Raw genomic sequence first — 20,806 nt, 5'->3', positions numbered from 1 at the left:
ATTCTTCTTCCACCCTCCTGAAGCCTCCTTATACAATGAAGCTTTTTGACAACAACAACAATATAGAGTTGGAAGGGATGTTGGAGGTCTTCTAGTGCAAGCCCCTACTCAGGCAGGAAACCCTAAACTATTTCAGACAAATGGTTGTCCAATCTCTTCGTAAAGACTTCCAGTGTTGGAGCATTCACAACTTATGGAGGCAGGTTGTTCCACTGATTAATTGTTCTGACTGTCAGGAAATTCCTCCTTAGTTCTAGGTTGCTTCTCTCTTTGGTTAGTTTCCATCCATTGCTTCTTGTCCTGCCTTCAGGTGCTTTGGAGAATAGCTTGACTCCCTCTTCTTTGTGGCAACCCCTAAGGTATTAGAACACTGCTATCATGTCACCCCTCGTCCTTCTCTTCATTAAACTAGACATACCCAATTCCAGCAACCATTCCTTATATGTTTTAGCCTCCAGTCCCCTAATCAGCTTTGTTCCTCTTCTCTGTACACTTTCTAGTCTCAACATTTTCTTTACATTGTGACAACCAAAACTGGATGCAGTATTTCAAGTGTGGCCTTACCAAGGTGTTGTAAAGTCATATTAACACTTAACATGATCTTGATTCTATCCCTCTGCCTAGCACTGTGTTGGCTTTTTTGGCAGCTGCAGAACACTGCTGGCTCATATTTAAGTGATTGTCCACTAGGACTCCAAGATCCCTCTCACAGTTACTACTATTGAACAAGGTACCACCTATACTGTACCTGTGCATCTTGTTTTTCTTGTCTAAATGTAGAACCTTACCTTTTTCAGCATTGAATTTCATTTTGTTAGATAGTGCCCAATTTTCAAGTCTGTCAAGATCCTCCTATATCCTAAGCCTGTCTTCTGTTGGCTATTCCTTCTAGCTTGGTGTTGCTAGCAAATTTGATGAGTTCCCCATCTATCCCCTCGTCCAAATCATTGATGAAGATGTTGAAGAACACTGGGCCCAAAACAGAGCCCTGGGGCACCCCACTACACATTTCCCTCCATGTATATGCAGTTCCATTGAGGACAACACGCTGACTATGGCTGGTCAGCCAGCTACGAATCCATCTGGTGGTTATGCTGTCTAACCCGCATTTTTCTATCTTATCAAGTAGTAGGTTGTGGTCTACTCTATCAAATGCCTTACTGAAGTCCAACTATATTATATCCACAGCATTCCTCTAGTCCATTAATTTTGTCACCTGGTCAAAAAATGCAATAAGATTTGTTTGGCATGATCTGTTTTTGGCAAATCCATGTTGACTCTTGGTAATGACTTTGTTTGCCTCTAGGGTTTGCTGATTATCTAGGCTTGATTATATTTTCCAGAATCTTCCCAGGTATTGAGGTCAGGCTGATAAGTCGGTAGTCTCCAGTATCCATTTTTCCCCTTTTTTTGAAGATGGGAACTACATCAGCTCTTTTCCAGTCCTCTGGTAGTTCCCCAATGCTCCAGGATCTTTGAAAGATATAGTTCAGTGTTTCTGAGATCACATCTGCCAGTTCCTTCAGAACCTTGGGGTGTAATCACCTGGTCCTGGTGATCACCTGGTCCTGGTGATTTGAACTCATCAAGGGTGGACAGGTGCTCACTTATCATTTTCTTGCCCACTAGTGGACCAATCATTTCCTTAACTTTTTTCTTGTTTTTACATGTTGAAAGAAGCATTTATTATTATTATTTTTGACTTTAGTCGCAAGCCTTAGTTCATTTTGTGTCTTAGCTTTCCTCACTTCATCTTTGCAGGCTTGGGCTATTTGCTGATATTCTGCCTTAATTATGTGCCCCTGTTTCCAGTTTTTATACTTGTCCTTTTTGTCTTTCCATCTACTGATACCTTTGCAACAGAACAAAACACCATGCTGCAAGTCTGCAAGATTGTTTTCCAGCAATAAGTTTTTAATCTATTTCTAAAATATTCTTCGAGTACTAAGAATAAAAGGCTTAAAATGTCTTTTAACTGGGTATCAGTTACCACCCTTCAGTGGGCCAGAGCTCTTATTTTTATAAAATAAAAATGAAGTGCAAATAATCAGATATTATAAGTATGCATGTCCCAAACCAGGAGAAACCTAAGGTATTCCCCAAGTAACTAAAATAAACCCTATATATTCTTACTGATATTAAAAAGGTATTAGTTCCACTCACTAAACAAGACTTTCTGACCTACCAAATCTCTTTAAAAATGAATTCATACTCAGAAGAGATTATATTTATCCCATATTATACATATGATGCATGCTAACACAGATAAAGAAGCAGCAAAAATAGATTTTAAAAATTGGCTATCATCCTTATAGGGATACACACACACACACACACACACACACACACACACACTCACACACATACCACAACTTTTAGAGATAGACAAATGTTCTTAACTTTGTGTGTTGAGTAACTGCTACTTCAGCTTCCCACCAAAAAGATTCGATATAATAGCAGCTGTATCGAGTTTACTTATTCCAGAGAAGGAGCTCCACTCTGAAAAGCAGATGCATGACTTTTCCACCAAAGGGGAAACATTCACATTCTTTTATTTTGATGAGCTCTCAGGAACATGTTTAAAGAGTTGCTCCATTAAAAGCATTTTACAGTTACATTTTACAAGAAAGGAATGGCAATGGTTTAGAAAACAGAACATAGTAAGAGGTGCTGATAAGGAACTCTTGGTGGTGCAGGCAAACTGTTGTGCAATTCACTCTTGAGGGTGATTTTAGTGCAGCACTGGCAATGGGTTGAATCACAACCGCTTAAGAAAAGGAGCCTCCATGAGGCAAGAGGGGCTATTAAAAACCCCTCAAAGGTCTGTTCTCTAAAACAGTCCCATCACAGGCGTCTTGCTCTGTAGCACTGAGCCCATTAAAACTTCAATGAAGAGCCTATTGATAATCCCACCCAGGAGTCCAAAAAAGCTTCCTTGAATCTAATAGCTATGTCATTCTTTAATGGAATTGTGGTTCAACAGTTGGGATGTTTTATTCCAACTTTGGCTGATCTCAAAATGTTAATCAAGGTCAGACCTGGGTAGTATTTAAATAGAAGACCACCAGATAACCCAGGACTCTAGATTTGTTTAGAAAGTTTTTTAAAAAAGGAAGAAGAAAGAAAGACCTTAGAAGGCAATGTGTTTGTAAGGAAAGCAACATGGATCTGCTCATAAAGTCATCAAGAATCAAGCTTGACGCAAGGGAAGCTGATTGTTATTTTTCAACCAAAAGGCAGGCAAGCCTTAACAGAGGTTCAGAGAAAATAAATTTGTTTCTGCACTGCTGTTGGGGGAGTTTTTAACATCTGTCTTATATAACTATAGGTGAGTGATGCAAGATGTATAGATTTCCTTCTTCCTTCCATCTCTTCAACTTTGGTTGATTTAGTTTGCTGATTCTGCTACACAAATAAGGTTGGGTCATACCGTTTCAGCAAAATGTGTTTGTCGTCCACCAGAGCCCATGCCACAATTTACAACATGACCTATTGTTCATTTTTAAAATCTACAAAACTTTTTGTTCTATATTTTTTTAAGAAACAGGCTTGCTTTTCTTCTAACACGCTAATGGGGATATATATCATTTTTGCGTGGTTTCCCTTTGAATAACAAATAAAAGTGAGCATATATTATTTAAATTGCTTTCTGGAGGAGATGGCCATTTGATCCGGAAATAGGAGGGTGAGATTAAACAATGACTGACAAGATGACTGTTATGTTAATTTGCATTTCCTGGAGAGTATTTCTTCACAACTAGGAAAGGAGAACTCATTAAGGATAGGTTAGGGCTGACTTGACTTTACAGCTTATGTAACCAAAAGACCATTAATACTATGGAAAGCTGCAGCTTGATTACTGCTCCGTCATTCTCTTCTATAGCTTTCAGTATTGCCCAGGAACAACTACCCTTCCAGATTTTCATCACAATTTTTTTTCCTATTTACAACCCTTACAATGACACTATCATCAATCTCTGTTTTGAAAAAAACTGCTAATCTGTGCAAAGTAATGTTTTGGTATTTAATAAACAGTTTTTTTAAAAAAAGAATTAAAATATGAAGTATCTCTCTGTGTGTGTTTTTTAAAAAAGCACTAGCTATGTTTCCATGCCGTTAAGCATTCTGTGATTTTGGCATGGGGATAAAGTCAGGGGAAAGCTTTGTCAACTTAATTATTCATGTTTAAGGCATAGGATAAGGTAATCAGTAAAATATATGTGATTTTGTCTTACAAGACCATCCAGCTACCATAGTCCTCATAAATGTAGGCTTGAGTAGGGCAGTTTTCCCCACCAAGTATCTTTTCTATGTCCTGGGTTAGAATTCTATTATTCCCACCCAGCATTTGGGAGTATCAGTGGGGATCCTTCATCAAAAACAGTGGTGGGATTCACCCGATTTGCACCACTTCAGCAGAACTGGTAGCTAATTTTTCGTTGCCCAGGCTCAGAATGGACTTCCGGAAGTGGCATCCACACAGAAAACTGGTTGTTCACATATATGAATCCCACCACTGATCAAAAGTGATATCTTGAGTAAATGCTAGTTTACTATGCTAGTATATATACACTGCTGGTAAAAATGCTAGCAGTATATATATATATATATATACACAAGTGTGAAGAGAGGTTCCCTGTCTCTTCACACTCATGTATACATACATTGATATGAACATCCAGAGTAAGACTATAGCTCTTGTTACTACCCAGGATTAACTGAAATCAACATTTTAAAATGTATTTATTTATTTATTTATTTGAATTTATTGGCTCCTTAACTCCAATGAACTCTAATTAAAAAAAAACAAAAACCTTTATTCCTGAAACCTTGAAAGAAACTGTGATATACCCCTTTCTTAAGAGTGTCCCTAAACAACCAGTTCAGTGTTTAAGGAAAAGTTACTGACAGGGTGGAGAATGAGTAATAAACTGCCCTAGAAGAAATACATTATCTGGACCCCTTTCAGTCAGAATTATTCAGAATTAGGTATAGGGCAGAAAAGAACATGAACCCATATTGCTGGATAACCTTTGTCAGGACCTGAAAAGGGAGAATATACCTTTCGGTTGAGACTTCTTGACTGCCTTCAATGCTATTGACCATGATATCCTTTAGAACTACTTGCCAGGGTTGAGGGCACTGTTCTGCAGTGTTATGGGCAGGCATAGTCTGTGATTATGAGAAAGAAGATGTCAGCCCCCATGGATCAGACCTCTCCTCCTTGATGTTTTTAGTGTCAACATGAAACCATTGGGAAAAGTCATCCACTGACTTTTGAGGTGAGGTGTTGCCAATTAGTGGTACATACATTGAGCCCATGATGCTTTCTAAGTCTTGAAAGGTTATCATGATCTAGATGGGAAGTAATAGGTTCATATTGGACTCAAGCAAGAAGTAGCTACTGGGGCGAATCCAATAATCCAAAGAGTCTGGTCTTGGGCAAAGTGAGGGAATGCTTAGGGGACCTCCTGGGCTGAAGTTGCTCTTAGATGAGCAAGTGAAAGCTGTAGCCAGGAGGGTTTTTGTTCAGCTCTGGTTATTAGACTGGTTGCATCTCTAGCTCAAAGACCTCACAAAACAAACTTATGCCCTTATCACTACTTGGCTAAAGTTCTACAATACACTTTACATCAGGGGTCTTCAAACTTGGCCCTTTTATGACTTGTGGATTTCAACTCCCAGAATTCCTCAGCCAGTGTGCCTGGACAAGTTCCTTGCAGTTTCTTGGCAAGCTTTTTCAGACGTGATTAGCCCTTGCCCCTTCCTAAGTCTGAGAGAAAGTGAATGGCCCAAGGTCACCCAGGTGGGACTATAACTCCCAGTCACCTGGTTTCTAGCTGATGCCTTTAATCAAACTGTAGTAAATCTAGAGCAAATAAACCAACCAGATCTTGGAAGTTAAAATGAATAAGGAAGGGGAGAAAGAAAGTCTTAATGGCAATTCAGTTATTTACATTTTTCCAGATTTTAGGCCTTGAGTGCGTAGTGTGAATTTGCCTCTACTGTCCTGCTCCTGTCTTTGTAGCTTTTATCCTGGCAAGATTTGTTGCAAGATAATTCTAAATGACCATCTCCCCTCCACAAAGCCAGCTCCTTTAGATGTGTGTGGATGATATAGAAAATGGGTGGTTCAGTCTGATTTCATGAGGCCCTAATAAATCTTCAGTAAATTAAAGCTCATCCACTCTCCTCCTCTCCTTAAGTCTTTGTCTTGCTAATACACATTAGGCTTTGGCTGGCTACACACTTTGAGGCCTTTCAGAGGTGAATGCTGTACAAAGCTGCAGATGTGGGGGCCTTCAAGGACCTTTGCCCCCAATGTTAGCCATTAACATCAGCCATGCCAACACAAGAATTTCATCACAGTTCCCCAAAAAGAACTCAGAGTAACAACTTTGGCTTTTGAAATAGAAAGAAAGGAGGTAAAGGAAGAAGAGAAAGCAAGGAGTAAAATAAAGGTTCTTAAAGAGGCTGGCCCCTTGTAAAAATCTGACTTTCTCCTTCAATCAATATAGCTGCAGATGAAATAGCTTAAGAAAATGTGAGTTTATTTCAGATTTTGGTACCAATAAAGGTATTTAATGGGTCTGAACAATCTTTGCCTCTGCTACTTATGACCCTTTTAGAATCAGACCAGATCCCTGAAATACTTTGACACACCTATCACATGCTTATAGGTATGAGAGAGAAAGAAAGAGAAAGAATGAGAGAAAGAGTGAGAGAAAGGAAAGAAAGAAAAGAAAGAGAAAGAAAGAAAGAAAAAGAAAGAAAGAAAGAAAGAAAGAAAGAGAAAGAAAGAAAGAAAGAAAGAAAGAAAGAAAGAAAGAAAGAAAGAAAGAAAGAAAGAAAGAAAGAAAGAATACAGGATTTTAGAAACAGTGACTTGCCAATGTACATCTCAAAAATCCTTCTATAGAATTTTAGAACTCAGGTAACTCCATAATTTATTTCAATAACTCTTCAACCTATTTTACTTGACAAAGAACTCTTAACAAAAGTGACTATACTTCTTTATTTATTATTAAATTTATTTGCTGTCCATCTTGTCATAGGGCTGCTCTAGACAGTTTACAGTAAAACATAAAATTATAAAAAATGTAAATATAACAACATAAAAGTACTGTAATGAAACAATAAAAATAAATAAAGATGCAACAATATGAACTGAAAGATGGACAGGGAGGGAACAGTATGTATGTGGGGGAGGTAAGGTCTGCTATTAGTTTAATAGCCACCTTCACTGTGGTGGGGCTTCAAGCTCTTATGGAAGAACAGGAGGTTGGGGGCAGAGCTCACACCGGGAGTGGGTGGATGGTAAGGATGTTCCGAAGGGACAGTGCTAAAGCAGAGAATGCTCTTCACCTCGATCCCACCAAGTAGAGTTCCTTGACCAATTGGATCTGTAGCAGACCTGTAGGAGATGACCAAGCTGAGCCCGAGGGGGATGTCAAATGCGTCATAAGTCACGAGTTCCTGAGCACCTGCAAGACAGTCCAGCCCATCTCAAATGCCTCTCTTATCTCCCACACATTTCCCTTCACCACCAGTTGGTCAGATTCTTGTAGAGAACTTAAGCCTACAATAAATCTTTATACTCATTTGAACTGCCTGAATCACCTGATTTCCCTGGCAGTTGACACCTCCTCTGCCAGTAGGTCTATTCTAGTGGAATGAGATGATTCATCAAATAACAAAAGTATATTTTTGTCATTTCATTTGAAGGTAGATTTACTCATTGGAAACAACTTCAACATATTACAAAAACAAAAAAGTAAGACAAATGTAGGAATGCAATCTCACTTTAGGAACGTTGCCTAATTTAACTGGCCAATCTTACTTTTAAAGGGAACTGTCTTGTGAATCAAAAATATTTTTTGACATTTTCTATTTCTCAGCTATATACTTTAGGAATGCTAATCTAGGCAGGAAAGTGAAACTGTCACACATTTTCTGCAAATTTTTCACTTTATGTTTGAACATTAGAGGAATGTGGACAAATTTAAGACAAAACTAAAATATCCCAGATAATACTATTTCACAAATAACCATACCGAGCATCCAAGCTTTGCTGCTTCAAGCAGGTTTCTATCAAGTTTTGATTAAATAATAAATTACATAAGTTGGAGCACTATACAAGTCATCTTTGGGCAATTGTCATTAAAGTGGGTGACATTTCTCTGTGTTGTTGTTCATAAAATTTCAAGTTGAAACTATAAAGCAAATAAGGCAAACTTTTTCACAGGTGAAGGCTTCTCAAAATGTCATTTTCTGAACAGGCTCCATTTAATACAACTCATTGTCCATTTTGAATGCAAAATATAGTTTGAGAATGTCATACGAAGAAACTTCCTTACAAGAGAAATTGGGTGGAAAAAACAATAATGGGCACTGAATGCATTTCCCACTTGTAAATGTCTTGCAGCATATTTCCTCATCTTTTTAAACTGGATATCTGGAGGATGCTCAGTTTTTGGACCTCTCCAAGTCCTTCTGTACTCCTCATCATGTCTGAGGGTATTCCTAGGAGGGATGGGCGAAGTGCCTGCCAAAAGTATATACTCCCAGCAAGGTCATCCAAAGTGTGAAGGTCATTTCAGTTACCCAACTAAAGCAAGCAAGCAGCTATCCTGGGCAGTAGCAATACAGAAAGATGCTGCAGGCAGGAATCGCTTTAATGACAAGATCAAATGTATGTGCTAGAGAAAGAAGTGGTAAACTACTATGTTTTTACCAAGAAACCCATATGGAAGAAAACAAAGACATGATTGATTATGTAGCACCAGGTGACGGACCCCTCATGCTTCTGCAGAAGACCAGAGGATCTTTCAGAGTACTAATGGTATTTATGAAGTGGGAACAGAACAGAACAGAATAACAAAGGTGGAAGGGGCCTTTGAGGTCTTCTAGTCCAATCCCCTGCTCAGGCAAGAAACCCTATACCATTTCAGACAAGTGGTTGTCTAATCTCTTCTTAAAGTTCCATCCATTGCTTCTTGTCTTGCCTTCAGGCGCTTTGGAGGATAGGTTGACCCCCCTCTTCTTTGTGAATTAAAGCCTTCTGGGTGTCTAGTTGCTAATGTTGTATAGGAAAAGAAAATTCATAGATGAAAGATAGAATTACAGAAGGAACATGATGAAGTACAGTATGATGAATGAGCACAGAAAAGCTCAACACAGTGAAAGATGAAATGAACTAACTATAGAGTGACATCTTAGGCAACAGCAAATTGAGAGGGATTAGGCTAGCACTTGGTAGAACAATTATGAAGGCCTTAGAAAAATATCCATATGCTGGGATGTGTCTATACATTCAAAGATCAGAATCATGCAAGCCATGATATTCCCTATGACAGTCTATGCAAAATGTAGACTCTGAAGAAGCAGGATAGGAAGAGTATTGACTTTGAAGATTAGTGTAAGAGAAAACTCCTGAAAATACCATAGGCAGCAAAGAAAATAAACAAATAAATCATTGAACAAATCAACCCACAAGTTTCTCTTAAGGACAAATGGCCAGGCTCAAATGATCCTACTTTGGACACATTGTGTGAAGACTAAGGTCTCTAGAGAAATCTCTAATCCTGGAAAGATAGGAGAAAAAGGATCAAGGTGCATAGATTCAGTTACACCGGCAGCCCTGCTGGAACACTTTAAAGACCCGGTTAGGGACAGATTGTCATGGAGATAAATCTATTTTTGTGGTGGCTAACAGCTGAAAATGAATTGATGGAACATAATCATCAGTTCCTTCATCCTCCCCTAAAAATGCAGTGTGAGAGAGAGCACTGTTCTTATCTCTTAGGGCAGGGACATTTAACCTTGGCAACTTCAAGATTTGTGGACTTCAACCTTCAGAATTCTCTAGCCAGCCAAGATTGGACACTCCTGTCTTAGAGTCTTTTGCTTATACTAGAATTCCAGGGCTGATTTTTGAAATGATTCTGTACTTCAGAATGGGATTGCATATCTCCTCTGTGAAGTGAGTAATAAATATGTTGTTGTTGTTAATTGCGAAGTCATGTCCAACCCATCGCGACCCCATGGACAATGTTCCTCCAGGTCTTCCTGTCCTCTACCATCTTCTGGAGTCCATTTAAGTTCACACCTACTGCTTCAGTGACTCCATCCAGCCATCTCATTCTCTGTCGTCCCCTTCTTCTATTGCCCTCAATCTTTCCCAGCGTTAGGCCCTTCTCCAGTAAGTCCTTCCTTCTCATTAGGTGGCTAAAGTATTTGAGTTTCAACTTCAGGATCTGGCCTTCTAAAGAGCAGTCGGGGTTGATCTCTTCTAGGACTGACAGGTTTGAATGCCTTGCAGTCCAAGGGACTCGCAGGAGTCTTCTCCAGCACCATAGTTCAAAGGCCTCAATTCTCTGGTGCTCAGCCTTTCTTATGGTCCATCTTTCACAGCCATACATTGCAACTGGGAAAACCATGGCCTGGACTATACACACTTTTTTGGCAGGGTGATGTCTCTGCTTTTTAGTATGCTGTCTAGATTTGCCATAGCTTTCATCCCCAGGAGCAAGCGTCTTTTAATTTCTTGGCTGCAGTCCCCATCTGAGGTGATCTTGGAGCCCAGAAAAATAAAATCTGTCACTACCTCCATTTCTTCCCCATCTATTTGCCAGGAATTGAGAGGGCCGGATGCCATGATTTTGGTTTTCTTAATGTTGAGTTTCAAGCCAACTTTTGCACTCTCCTTCTTCACCCGCATCAAGAAGCTCTTTAGTTCCTCTTCACTTTCTGCCATTAGAGTGGTATCATCTGCATATCTTAGGTTGTTGATATTTCTCCCGGCAATCTTAATTCCAACTTTTGATTCATCTAGCCCTGCCTTTCTCATGATGTGCTCTGCATATAAGTTAAATAGGCAGGGTGACAGTATACAGCCTTGCCGGACTCCTTTTCCAATTTTGAACCAATCAGTGGTTCCGTGTCCAGTTCTCACTGTTGCTTCTTGACCCGCATATAGGTTTCTCAAGAGACAAATGAGATGGTCTGGTACTCCCATCTCTTTAAGAACTTGCCACAATTTGTTGTGATCCACACAATCAAAGGTTTTTGCATAGTCAATGAAGCAGAAGTAGATGTTTTTCTGGAACTCCCTAGCTTTCTCCATGATCCAGCGTATGTTGGCAATTTGATCTCTAGTTCCTCTGCCTCTTCGAAATCCTGCCTGTACTTCTGGTAGTTCTTGATCCCCATACTGCTGGAGTCTAGCTTGTAGGATTTTAAGCATAACTTTACTAGCATGTGAAATGAGTGCAATGGTGCGATAGTTTGAACATTCTTTGGCATTGCCTTTCTTTGGAATTGGAATGTAAACTGACCTTTTCCAATCCTGTGGCCACTGTTGAGTTTTCCAAATTTGCTGGCAAATTGAGTGTAGCACTTTTACTGCATCATCTTTTAAGATTTTGAATAGCTCAGCTGGAATACTGTCACCTCGACTAGCTTTGTTGTTGCTCAGATTTTCTAAGGCCCATTTCACTTCACATTCTAGGATGTCTGGTTCAAGGTCAGTGACCATCTCATTGTGGTTATCTGGGACGTTAAGCTCATTCTTGTATAGTTCTTCTGTGTAGTTTTGCCATCTTTTCTTAATCTCTTCTGCCTCTGTTAGGTCTCTGCCATTTTGGTCCTTTATCATGCCCATCTTTGCATGAAACGTTCCCTTCATATCTCCAATTTTCTTGAAGAGATCTCTGGTCCGCCCTATTCTGTTGTTTTCTTCTATTTCTTTGCACTGTTCATTTAAGAAGGCATTCTTATCTCTTCTAGCTACTCTCTGGAATTCTGCATTCAATTGGGTGTATCTTTCTCTTTCTCCTTTGCCTTTCGCTTCCCTTCTTTCCTCAGCTATTTTCAAAGCTTCCTCAGATAGCCATTTTGCTTTCTTGCATTTCTTTTTCTTTGGGATGGTTTTAGTTGCTACCTCTTGTACAATGTTACGAACTTCCACCCATAGTTCTTCAGGCACTCTGTCTATCAGATCTAATTCCTTAAATCTATTTGTCACCTCTACTGTATATTCATCAGGTATATGATTTAGTTCATACCTGAGTGGCCTAGTGCTTTTCCCTACTTTTTTCAATTTAAGCCTAATTTTTGCAACGAGAAGCTCATGATCTGAGCCACAGTCAGCTCCTGGTCTTGTTTTTACTGACTGTATAGAGCTTCTCCATCTTTGGCTGCAGAGCACATAGTCAATCTGATTTCTATGTTGACCGTCTGGTGATGTCCATGTGTAGAGCCGTCTCTTGGGTTGTTGGAAAAGAGTGTTTGTTATGACCATCGTATTCGCTTGACAAAATTCTATCAGCCTATGCCCTGCTTCATTTTGTACTCCAAGGCCAAACTTGCCTGTTATTCCGGTTATCTTTTGGCTTCCTACCTTAGCATTCCAATCCCCCATGATGATAAGGACATCATTTTTTGGTGTTAATTCTATAAGGTGCTGTAGGGCTTCATAGAACTGGTCAATTTCATCCTCGTCAGCACCAGTGGTTGGGGCATAGATTTGGACTACTGTGATATTGAATGGTTTGCCTTGGATTCGAATTGAGATCATTCTGTCATTTTGGGGATTGTATCCCAGTATTGCTTTTCCTATTCTTTTATTGACTATGAAGGCTACTCCATTTCTTCTGAGGGATGCTTGCCCACAGTAGTATACCTGATGGTCATCTGAGTTAAATTCACCCATTCCTGTCCATTTTAGTTCGCTGATTCCTAAGATGTCAATGTTCAGTCTTGTCATTCCAGGTTCCTATGGAGAAAAAATCTTTACAGCATCGGACTTTCCTTTCACCATCAGATATATCCACAGCTGAGCGTCTTTTCGGCTTTGGCCCAGTCGCTTCATTCTTTCTGGCGCTACTAGTACTAGCCCTCTGCTCTTCCCCAGTAGCATATTGGACACCTTCCGACCTGAGGGGCTCATCTTCCAGCGTCATATCTTTTTTCCTTTTAGTACTGTCCAGGGGGTTTTCATGGCAAAGATACTGGAGTGGTTTGCCATTTCCTTCTCCAGTGGATCACATTTTGTCAGAACTCTCTGCTATGACCTGTCCGTCTTGGGTGGCCCTGCACGGCATAGCTTATAGCTTCATTGAGTTACGCAAGCCCCTTCGCCACGACAAGGCAGTAATCCATAAAGGGGGTAATAAATATACTTCAGTATGAATGGTCACAATGAGCCTTCATAGTAAATCTTGTTAACTCTACAGAAGCAAAGTCAAGGCAGTTTTTACCCTCCCTATACGATTAAACAAAATTAAATGCTTATTAAAACGAAGTGTGAAAAGATGTGTAATTAATTATGTGGGACAAACTAGAAAGCCTGTTTTATATTAATTCCATAAATCAAAATTTACCATCATTCAATTAAGCTGACAATTTATCTAACTTTGCTCATATAAACCAGAAAGAAAATGAAACATCTTTTCAAAAAGGCAAAAAGTCCGTAGAAATCATATCACTGTTCATATATCATTTCTGATGGCTACCTAGTTGGGCAAGTTAAAACTATTGCTGTAATTATTGTTAATATGGTTTTTAGCCCAACCTGGTTGAAAAGAAAGAAAAAAAATGAAACCGTTAAAAAAAACACTCCTTTCAACTATTTAATAGTTGATTAACATCAACAGAATGAAAATATCTTCACAGCCCTACAAGATTAGTCCCTTTCAACAACAACTCACATCCGCTGCCTTTTATGGTACTATGCATCCTTGCATAACTCACATTGATTTCACCTGAGACTGCCCGAGATGCCTTTTTATGTTAAATCTGTAATATTTTTAGTTGTTATTTAACACTGAAAGGAAAGCTGTCCTATTTCATACATCTTATGAGTAAAAGCACTGGATTCTGTTCTATATGCTAAACTATCATTTTAATGATGATTTGTTTCTGGCTTATTCAAAATATTGCCAATGAGCAAAATATGTGTGTATGTATGTATGTATAGATACCATCATCCTCATTTTAGCCATTGTCTATCCACTGCAGGATGAAGGCCTCTTCCGCATGTTTTCAACCAATACGGTCCTGAGGGTTCTTTTCCCAACTGGGCCCACGATATACACACTTTGCTCATTGGCAATATTTTGAACAAGCCAGAATCAAACCATAATTAAAATGATAGTCAGAATCAAACCATAATTAAAATGATAGTTTAGCATACAGAACAGAATCCATATATATCCACTTGAAAATACAGAGGACAAGGTTACAGTGGGAATGCTCATCTGCTGAAATGTAGAAATACAGTAAAGCAAGGTTTTGCAACTTGTGTTCCATGACTCCCTAGGATTCCATAAGATGGGGTTGTGTATAAGACACTAAGGGCACACACACTGACAAATTCACTCGGATTCAGCCAAGTTCCCCCATTTATAACCCATCTCTTTAATTCTGAGCAAATGCTTTAAAATGTTTTGCTATACTCTGTCTCACAGTCAAAACTTGTTGCTGTTTATTAATTAATAAAATGAGGAAGATTTTTTTATTGTTTTTCTTTCTGTTGAGTTGCTAAGTCTTTAATCTGTTTCTCATCATAAACTGCTTTCCTATGTCCCTAACCAGGAGATGAGTTTTTAATCAGTGATTTGTGACTGTGAGGACATATCTAGTTCTGTCCTTTCCGGATTGTTCTAGTAGGCCATGGGAACTGAAGGTGTCAAGATTAGATAAGTCAAAATTCCTCCTCCAGACCACTTGTTTAGCTGATCTTTGCTGAAGTTACAGCTGAACTGACATCCCACTGAGTCAGTGTTGGCAGTTGAAGATGATCTTCACATCATGATGATCTGTGTTAGTGTTGCTTCTGGAGCATGTGATTAAAAATGAAGAAAAAAAAATGAAAACGTATACAAATATTATAGATATTCCTGAAAATTGACTGAAAGTAAAATTGCTCCTGCATGAAAATGAAATAAACATTCTTTTTACTATCCACATAAGAGTATAGAAAGAAGAGATCAACAACCAACAAAAGTACATTGTCCCATATTTACCGTATGGTAAAGGAAAGTGAAGTTGGATAACATCAAAATCAAATCAAATTGGGAAAAAAAAACTTAGATGTTTGCTGAGAAGGGAGAAAAGCAGGCTGCAGGAAGTGTGACAGACTGTTTCAGTGAGTGCTAACTACTGCTAGAAGGCAATGAAGACATACAGGGCAATGTAAATCTTCACTGCCACCTTGTGATCATCCAGATTTACGCGGCTGAACTTTGATCACTTCATTTCTGATACAACCTGCTGGTTCCATTCTGTTCCTGTTCTATAACCTTCCAGATACCTTCTTCTGCATGAAAGTTCCAGATGTCTGGGCAGTGGCTTTTAGCCATGATACTTTCTCTTTAAAATGAGACTTTAAGAAATAATAATAACAACAACAACAACAACTGGAGAATATAACAAAATACAAAGACCTACAAATAGAAATAGAATGACTGTGGCAAAGGCAAACACATGTAGTACCAATAGTAATAGGTGCCTTAGGTGCAATCCCAAAACAACTGGAGCACCATTTGAACACCATTGGCATTGACAAATTCCCTATTAGTCAATTGCAAAAGGCAGCCTTACTAGGAACTGCTTCCATCCTGCGACGATATCTGTAATACCATCAATTCAAACATCCACATCTGCCTATCCCAGGTCAATAGGTAGACAAAAATGTGAAACCCAACCTGAACATCTGACTGACTGTGCGATGATAATAACAATATCAATAATAATAATAGAGTTGGAAGGGACATTGGAGGTCTTCTAGTCCAACCCCCTGCTCAGACAGGAAACCCTATGCCATTTCAAATCTTCCTCCTATCTTTGCTAAACCTGAGCAGACATTCTTCCAATAGCTTTGGGCATCTGCTTTGGGACTGGAATAACAGCCTGACATGCTTCTGCCACTTTCCACCATGCCCAGAGTTCGGTCTTCAAGTGGTGCTACATTAGCATGAAAGTCAGTAATAATGAAACATTCTCCATATTTATAGGAAAAAATCCAGGAACAATACACTTCACCATGGTGGGCTGATCTGCCACCATAAAAAATATTTTGTTTAAAGTTAACATTTGTTATAGTTTCCCCAAACATACCGCCCAATGCATTTACCCCCATCATGGTGAAGTTTTAATTAAGCAATAAATACATGCACACAAATCATGGAGAGAAATTCATGAAGTTTATGTGTGTTGTAGGAGGGCATGCTTGAAACATTTTTAAGGTTTTATTTTTGTGTTTATGAATTCACAGAAGCTGGGAAGGGAAGATATCAAATGGGATAGTAGCAGGCTTGAGATGGGAGACTTTTCAGGTACGTTGCTCCGCCATTTCCTGTATTCAGCTACTGTATTTGACAAATGGCAGAATCACCTGAAATAACAAAAGAAGCTGTTCAATATGTTTGAGAGTGCCAGAGATGAGGACAAGGCACAAAGATACCTAGTCCTTGGGATGGATTGCCCTGTAGTAAAACTGTGGAATGTTCTCCAATGAGCTCTCCCCTCCTGCCTTGCATTCAGGGCAGGTGTGTGCGCTTGGCATCCTGAACAACCATGAATGCCTGCCTTATCCTTGCAAGAGTAACAGTGTAAAACATCTTCTGGATAGCAGTGAGGTTCACAGAGAATTTTGCTAGCAGGAATCATATTAGGGCTTCTCAGCACCTCAGATTCAAAAGCAAAGTCTTGCCATAGTTGTTAAGTGAGTTATTAACACAGTTAACATGGTTATTAAATGAATCTGGATTTCCCATTGACTTTGCTTATCCCAAGGTCACAAAAGGGGATCACATGACCTTAGGACACCGTAACCCTGATAAATATGAGTCAGTTGCCAAGTGTTTGAATTTTGATCACGTGATGATGGTGATGTCACAAAAGTTGTAAGTGTGAAAAAATGGTCATAATTCCTTTGTTTTCAGTGGTGGTGTAACTTTGAACGGATTGAATAGGAGAGTCGGTGTATTCTGAGCTTTGTTGTTTGCAGACGCTTCATTATCCAACTAGGTAAGGTCATTAATGCTTCAAAAAAGGTCAGAAGAAGGTGCTACCAAGGACGCTCCCCAAGGATGCCCTACAAGGTTGCTTCAGAGCATGCAGAGCAATGCCCACATTGCCTTTTCCACAGCAATCACTGCATCTTTTCCTAGGAGCACAGGGCTGCCCTATGCAGCTGCAATACAGTCCTGTCCTGGGGGAATGTATGGCTGGGAAAACAAGTTCTATTCATTATTAAATCAAAAGGATTTGTGGAACTTGGAGAGGCCCACCAGAGGCATTATATTGAATTATCGCTTATTCTAGCCTTTCCGAATGGGATGGAGGACTAGCAATTTAGCTGTAAGCAAATCTATCATACTAATGGAGCCTTTTGGATAATAGTTTGCTCCTATTCCTTCCCCTTGGTTCTCCAATTTCACACTACAGTATCTGCCACTTTTTAGCCTGGTGCCTTAACCACTAGATCAAGCTGATAAAAAGTTAAGGGTGGTCACAATAGCATAAATTCAATTGTTTCTTTTTTTCCCTGTAATTCTTTTTTTTAATTACTTGAACAATAAAAAAAAAACAGAAGCAAAAAAGAGGGACAAAGAAGATAAAAAATATTAAAAAGCACAAAATAAATAGAAGAGGGATTTACAAGTATAATATTACATAAACTAACTCCAGATCTTCAGAATAATGTTCAGTTAGTTCTATATATTTAAGTACCTAACATTATTTTAAAATTACAAATCGTGGTTAAAATCAATCTATCGGTACCAGTTTGAGTAATCAATACACAATGAAATATAAAATAAAATTATATTTAATCAATAAGAAATATCTATTTAATAAACCACCTATGAATGATCAACCAATACTGAAGTGGTAAAATATACCAGTTTTCCTTAAATATAATTTTCACTGTAAATTCATTTATTTTTTCTTCCCAGAATTGCATGCTAAGTGTTCTTTATGCATTCTGCATCCATTTAATCATGCAGCCTTTTGCTTGGTTTCTAAGCCATATTTCATCAGAAAGTTATAACAAAACTCAGCACATGCTCCAAATTTTGTGTTTTAAGTTTCCAAATTCAGTTCAACCTCCAAGGATTCCACCTTGTTTATATAATTCCTTTAAAACAATGTTTCTTATTTGAAAACATTGGGAATAACCAGGTGGTTCTCAGCATTCCAAAAAGAGATTTTATCCTTGTCTTATTGTCAATTCAGTCTTACAGTCTATATGATTTATTTCTCCACTAACTGAGTTACTTTGCAATTTCATATTCATAAATGTCTAATAATGAAAATGAGGTGATAAATCTTAGCTAATTCTTCTTCTGTCTGTTACTTTTAATATACTATTTATTATTGGATGGTTTCTTATTATTATCAATTTCTTACTATATCAAACCAGAAATATTTGCATAAGCCATCTGGAAATCCTGCTACTCAGCAGAGATTATCTAGCCATAAGATTATACATTCCACTCGGTTTTCCAATTTAGGCAACCGGCTTGGTAATGTAATTTGACATTTGGTAGCATCACACTGTTTTGTTCTTTTCAGTCTTGTAATATCTTAAATGAAATCTTTATGGTCTTTTTTTAAACCATCAACAATTAATTGTCTCTACTTTTTGCTATTCTGAAGGATTAATGCAATCATATAATCAGTTTTTCCTTTAAAGGTTTTTTTTTATGTCAATTTCCCTCTTCATCAGGTCAAAGAAAGAAGCTTTGGTAATTCTTTTATGCAAATTGAGAAATGCAAAATTTAACAAAAGTGTACAAAAATCTGGGAACAGAATCATGGCTGTGTGACTATTCATCTTTTCACATAAGAAAGATTTTAGAAATATTTTGCTTTGTGAAACTATATAACTCAATATTTAAATATAAAAAGGGCACTTTTTGTACTTTGCCAAAGAACAAAACAGAAAAAAATGGAGATAAAACAAATGATATTTCAAATGAAATCAGTAAAAGTTATCTGATTTAAGTATGCACGTATTACTTGCTTGAACAGAACACGTGTGGTTTTTTGCATAAAAATACATTGAGAAAGGAAGTATCTTCACTTCTGGCTTAGATTATAGTTAGGACCTATTTACGGTATCTAAATTTGTAAGTTACCCAGTGACAGGAATCTGGAATAATTGAAACATAGCTTTTTAGTGGAAACTGATTTGTTATTTTGCCCAGTTGATCAATATACAATAATTTAACATTAAGTATCTAGCAAAATACAGATTTCTTGGTATCTCACAATCTCAAAGACCCTATACTTAAATAATAATGAAGTTTTAACTGGGTTGAAGGGTTCATATTTCATACTGGGAAGAAGATATCTGACTTGTTTAGCTTCTCAGCATTTAACAGATGTAGACTAAAGATGCTAGAGAGCTATTTAAATAAAGGGATATATTATAAAAGATTTTTGAGAGTTTTCAGCACCTCAGTCAGACCAAACTCTTTAGCATCTGCAGAATGTAGACTGTCTGCTATGACTTTGGCAAACCATATTCTATAACATATTCAGCTCTGGCTCCAGATTTGAGTAGCTGTTCAGAAAAACAAGATTGTTTGTATAGGCATCAGCTTCTAACCTTGACAATGCTGAAGTGTGTATTTTAATGTCATAATTAAGCTCCATCCTTTCATACTTCTATTGCAAAGCTATATTGTAGTTTTTGTCACTTCGCCCCTTGCTTTTCTCATGGATGCTCTGGTGAGCTGTTCCCCTTATTAGTGAGTTCTAGCAGACTTGCCTGATACAGGGGTGGGCAGCAACCCTTTAAACTATGTATAGTATGAGTCAGATTCAAATCTGCTTTTCCATGATGTCTCTCTTGAGCACTGGGAAAAAGTAAAATGATTGTCAGATGCTGTAATAACCCTATTGTTATAGTTATGTACCATACAGGAACCATGGATGAGCCATTTTGCTTATCCCCAAATTACAGAGGGTTATCCACATAAATACACTTTCTTTTAAAGAACAGGTATGCAATCTGAGAGTGCTCCAAGAATCATCAATATATTGCAAAATATACTGCATAATATTTTAATAGTAGCAATACAAATTCCATATTAGCAAGCAAAGATTTTTGGGTAATAAGAAGCGAAATTGATATACAACATTACAATGGTAGGGCATAAAACCAACTTTGTTGAACAGAATAAACAGGGTAAATCAAGTACCCAGTTTGGTCTAGTAGTGAAGGCATCAGGCTAGAAACCAGGAGACTGTGGATTCTACTCCCATTTTAAGCATGAAAGTCAGCTGGTTGACCTTGAGCTTAGCTCCAATCCACCTTACAGGCTTGTTGTTGTGGGGAAAAAAGGAAGAAGAAGGAGTATTAAGTGTGGTCACTGCCTTAAATCACTACAAAAATAATAAAGGCAGGATGAAATAAGTAAACTAGCAAGCCTGATACCTATTTGCAGTCACCATTTATGTACACCATTATGTCACCAGTAAGGAGATGCAATAACTCTTGCTCACAATAACTTACAATCAGAATGAGCTCAACTTTCTCAGAGCTCTGTCTGGAAGAAAGTTCTCAGAATGCATAGCTTGTTTTAGCCACAAGATTTTAAATTCATAAATACCTTCACAGCCCATCCTTGTCTAGGCTACACACATTCCTCTGCCTCAAAACACTATAACTGCTAATTCCCTTTGGGGGGAGGGGTGGTTGGCCTCCAAGTAAGGGAAATGAAATAAATGAAATGGAGGATATCTCTGATTATCACACATGAGTGGGCTCCTTCCCTCTCTCCTCCTTCCCTTT

The sequence above is a fragment of the Crotalus tigris genome, unplaced genomic scaffold (assembly GCF_016545835.1).
Source record: "Crotalus tigris isolate CLP2741 ecotype Arizona unplaced genomic scaffold, ASM1654583v1 scf7180000017742.2353718, whole genome shotgun sequence".
Taxonomy (NCBI): Eukaryota; Metazoa; Chordata; class Lepidosauria; order Squamata; family Viperidae; genus Crotalus; species Crotalus tigris.
The sequence above is the reverse complement of the archived record's forward strand: the minus strand, read 5'-3'. Positions refer to the sequence as shown.